General features: G+C 37.8%; 1 long non-coding RNA gene across 1 annotated transcript; it reads right to left on the bottom strand.

The window, feature by feature from the left end:
• Positions 1-4,183: 4,183 nt before the first annotated feature.
• On the bottom strand, positions 4,184-4,785 carry LOC142241836 (uncharacterized). The gene is made up of 2 exons (XR_012723835.1): positions 4,611-4,785; positions 4,184-4,555 (listed from the first exon to the last, which is right to left on the bottom strand). It is a non-coding gene; the product is annotated as an uncharacterized LOC142241836 (long non-coding RNA).
• Positions 4,786-5,050: the final 265 nt, after the last annotated feature.

The following is a 5,050-nucleotide window of genomic DNA, read 5'->3' as shown; positions in this document are numbered from 1 at the left end:
CAGCATTTTCATAGCTTCCGGGACTGTCAACCAAGAAATTTACGTGAAAGAGTGTTTGAATAAACGTCTGCTGCCTTTCCTGAAGAAACATGGTTGTTCCGTACTGTTTTGGCCGGATTTGGCATCTTGCCATTACGGTAAAAAGGCCATGGAGTGGTACGCCGCCAACAACGTGCAGGTGGTTCCCAAGGACAAGAACCCTCCCAACACGCCAGAGCTCCGCCCAATGGAGAAATACTGGGCTATTGTCAAGCGGAACCTAACGAAGACCAAAATATCTGCTAAGGACGAGCAGCAGTTCAAGGCAAACTGGCTTTCTGCGGAGAAGAAGGTGGACAAGGTGGCTGTACAAAATCTGATGGTAGGTGTCAAGCGTGAGGCCAGGCAATTCGGATTTGGAAAAGCGAAAGCCTAACTGAATATTTTTCCTGAATTTTATACTAATTGAACTTGAAAAAGAAATTTAATATGTTTTTTTTTATAAATAAACGATTTCACCGATTTACACGCGTTTTCCCTTGACCAATTTTTGACCGTATCACCCTTTATTACAAACCCTGACGTCACGCCGATGTCACAAAAGTAAGTAAACAATTTTCAACAAATTCAAGAAAATTTATTAAACGTAATTATTATACCCTCCACCATTGGATGGAGGTATATTAACTTTGTCATTCCGTTTGTAACAAATCGAAATATTGCTCTAAGACCCCGTAAAGTATATATATACTCTGGGTCGTGGTGAAATTCTGTCCACTTTTACGTATAGGCCCCATATAAACGGACCCCCAAATTTGGCTTGCGGAGCCTCTAAGAGATGAAAATTTCATCCGATCCGGCTGAAATTTGGTACATGGTGTTAGTATATGGTCTTTAACAACCATGCAAAAATTGGTCCACATCGGCCCATAATTATATATAGCCCCCATATAAACCGATCCCCAGATTTGGCTTGCGGAGCCTCCAAGAGAAGAAAATTTCATCCGATCCGGCTGGAATTTGGTACATGGTGTTAGTATATGGTCTCTACCAACTATGCAAGAATTGGTCCACATCGGTCAATAATTATATATCGCCCCCATCTAAACCGATCCCCGGTTTGGCTTGCGGAGCCTCTAAGAGAAGCAAATTTCATCCGATCCGGCTGAAATTTTGTACATGGTGTTAGTATATGGTCTCTACCAACTATGCAAGAATTGGTCCACATCGGTCAATAATTATATATAGCCCCCATATACACCGAATCCCCGATTTGGTTTGCGGAGCCTCTAAGAGAAGCAAATTTCATCCGATCCGGCTGAGCCCCTTGGAAGAGCAAAATTCATCCGATTCGGTTGAAATTTGGTACGTGATGTTAGTATATAGTATCCAACAACCATGCAGGAATTGGTTCATATCAGTCCGTAATTATACATAACCCCCATATAAACCTATCCCCAGATTTGACCTCCGGTGCCTTTTGGAGAAGCGAAATTCATCCGATCTGGTTGAGATTTGGTACGTGGTGGTAGTATATGATATTTAACAACCATGCCAAAAGTGGTCCATATCAGTCCATACTCATATATAGCCCCCATATAAACCGATCGCGAGATTTGGTTTTGGAGCCTCTTGGAGGAGCAAATTTCATCAGTTGAAATTTGGTACATTGTGCTAGTATATGGCCGTTAACAACCATGCCTAACTAGGTCCATATCGGTCTATAGTTATATGTAGCTCTCAGATAAATCGATCCCCAATCCCACAAAAATTGGTCCATATCAAGTTCATAATTGTATATAGCCCCCATGACCCCCATATTTCAATTCTGGCTCTACGTACCGTGCAAAATGCATATCGATTCGTAATTATTTGTAGACGTACCTGTACATACCTTTTTGGTCTAATATATACCACGTATTGACTAACTCACAATTTAGAATACGATGTGAAGAAGTTTTAAGATACCACAACCCAAGTAATTCGATTGTGAATGACAGTCTTTTGTAGAAGTTTCTACGCAATCCATGGTGGTGGGTACATAAGATTCGGCCTGGCCGAACTTGCGGCCGTATGTACTTGTTATACCCTCCACCATAGGATGGGGGTATATTAACTTTGTCATTCCGTTTGTAACACATCGAAATATTGCTCTAAGACCCCATAAAGTATATATATTCTTGGTCGTGGTGAAATTCTGAATCGATCTAAGCATGTCCGTCCGTCCGTCCGTCTGTCCGTCTGTCCGGCTGTCCGTCCGTCTGTGGAAATCACGCTAACTTCCGAACGAAACTAGCTATCGACTTGAAACTTGGCACAAGTAGTTGTTATTGATGTAGGTCGGACGGTATTGAAAATGGGCCATATCGGCCCACGTTTACGTATAGCCCCCATATAAACCGATCCCCAAATTTGGCTTGCGGAGCCTTCCGGAGCAGCAAAATTCATCCGATCCGGTTGAAATTTGGTACGTGGTCTAAGTATACGGTCTCTAACAACCATGCAAAAATTGGTCCATATCGGTCCATAATTATATATAGCCCCCATATAAACCGATCCCCAGATTTGACCTCCGGAGCATCTTGGAGGGGCAAAATTCATCCGATGCGGTTGAAATTTGGTACCTGATGTTAGTATACGGTCTCTAACAACCATGCAAAAATTGGTCCATATCGGTCCATAATTATATATAGCCCCCATATAAACCGATCCCCAGATTTGACCTCCGGAGCCTCTTGGAGGGGCAAAATTCATCCGATCCGTTTGAAATTGGGTACCTGATGTTTGTATACGGTCTCTAACAAGCATGCAAAAATTGGTCCATATCGGTCCATAATTATATATAGCTCCCATATAAACCGATCGCCAGATTTGAACTCTGGAGCCTCTTGGATGAGCAAAATTCATCCGATCCAATTGAAATTTAGTACGTGGTGTTAGTATATGGTCTCTAACAACCATGCAAAAATTGGTCCATATCGGTCCATAATTATATATAGCTCCCATATAAACCGATCCCCAGATTTGACCTCCGGAGCCTCTTGGAGGAGCAAAAGTCATCCGATGCGGTTGAAATTTGGTACATTTCGTTAGTACACACAAAAAAATAAAATATGAATTTGTACATAAATTTGTACATTTTTATAAATTTATGGATTTTTTCATAAAAAATGTGTACACTTACATAATATATTGTTTTCATAAATACTTGTTATGAAATTATGAATTTTTTTAATAACATGTAGAGACAGTTTCATAAAATTAATGAAATTTTACTTAGAGAGCGAGAGAGCCACAACATAGAGTTACTCTCATATGTATACAATACAATCATATAATACGAGACAAAAACCGAAACGTAACGTTTTGAAGGCAACACGTGATTTTGTTGTGTTTGAGTTTTTCAGTACAGTTTGAGTCGCTGTCGCGATTCGAAGATTTTTTATTGCTTTAGAAAAAATTGACGAAAAACAATATTAACTGGAAGCGTTGGTGCTCATGTTTATTAATAATAGAAAATATTATAAAAAATATTATGTTCTTTGCCGGCTGGATTTTAATGCGGGTTTAAATAAATTGGTTCATACATTTTGACTAATTATGAAGGCATTAACAATCAGGGGAAAAATTGAAAAGAAAAGTTACATATAATGCATGACGTTTTTTTGTATATATTATGTAAAAGTACATATTTTTTCAATGACAAAAATATGTATACTTCGTTTATAATATTAAAAATTACATTCAAATTATGTACACATTCATAGTCAATGAAAACCTGGGGGGTTACTCTGTATTGCGATTCGAAAGCAAATGCGATGCGATAGTTAAATGCGTTAAGAGTACAATTCGGTACTCTGTATCACTTGCGCAAACGCTTTCGCAAAGTAAACTGAAAATATGGTAACGCTTTAGCAAAATAAAGCGAAAATATGACAACGCTGGCTGCACAATGTAAACAATAACGAAAATGATAAAAAGAAATGTCAAAAAATTGTAAATAAAAACATTTTAAACAATCTTCCGTTCGGTGCGTGTTCTTTTAAAACTTGCTAATCGTTTATAACAAAAAAGTAATAATTATGGATTCGATAGCGTTATGGTTTGAAGAAAATTAACATGAACGAATTACAAGAAGAATTTTGCGAGATCGGTCAAATATACTCTCCCTAAGTGACCACGGGTAAGAAAATGGAAACTCAAATTATGTGACAAACGTTTTCGAATATTTCATTTTTATAGATTTCGTCTTAATAAAGATGCGTTTATGTATGTATTAAACGCTATTAAAGACGACCTCGTCGTTCCAAATAAATCCACAGCCATTCCAACTCCAATAAAAGTGGCCGCTGCTTTGAAATTGCTTGGACAAGGTGGTTATCTACAAATCGGCCAAGACCATCTTTTAGGACTATCAGAGCAATCTATGTCGCGCTGCTTAAAAGAAGTTTGCGAGGTGATTGAACGAATACTTTGTCCCAAGCACATACAATTTGAGGTAACTGCGGAAGAGACCATAAAGTCTACCAAAGTTTGGAACTGACGTTGCTGTGTCTGTAACTTTTTTGGATTTTCCCTAAAACAATAAACAATTTAGATACAAATATAAAAATTTAATTGTGCTTACTTACATATTTGTTACTTTGCGATTGCTATTTTGTTTGCGCACGATTTTTGCGATCAACGAACGAGTTTGACATACGCTTTCGCATTATAGAGTGCGGTGATGCCAGATTTGCGAAAACTAGATGCGCAAGGTAGATACGAAAACGAATTACTGAGTACCAATTACTCGATTCGCGACAATTTTTCTTACGCATCACAATACAGAGTAACCCCCCTGTATTTTTTATTTTATGAATTGTTTTCATATAATTTATGAAACCCGTGTTTGGAAAATTTTTGTGAACACTATTCATAAAATAAATGTATTATTTTTTTGTGTGTATATGGCCTCTAACAGCCATGTAAAAATTGTCAAATTTTATTACTATAGAAAGTTTTGTCAAAATTTCATTTCTATAGAAAGTTTTGTAAAAAGTTTATTTCTGTAGAAAATTTTGTCAACATT

Source organism: Haematobia irritans, chromosome 1, assembly GCF_050003625.1.
Source record: "Haematobia irritans isolate KBUSLIRL chromosome 1, ASM5000362v1, whole genome shotgun sequence".
NCBI classification, from domain to species: domain Eukaryota; kingdom Metazoa; phylum Arthropoda; class Insecta; order Diptera; family Muscidae; genus Haematobia; species Haematobia irritans.
The sequence above is the reverse complement of the archived record's forward strand: the minus strand, read 5'-3'. Positions and strand labels throughout refer to the sequence as shown.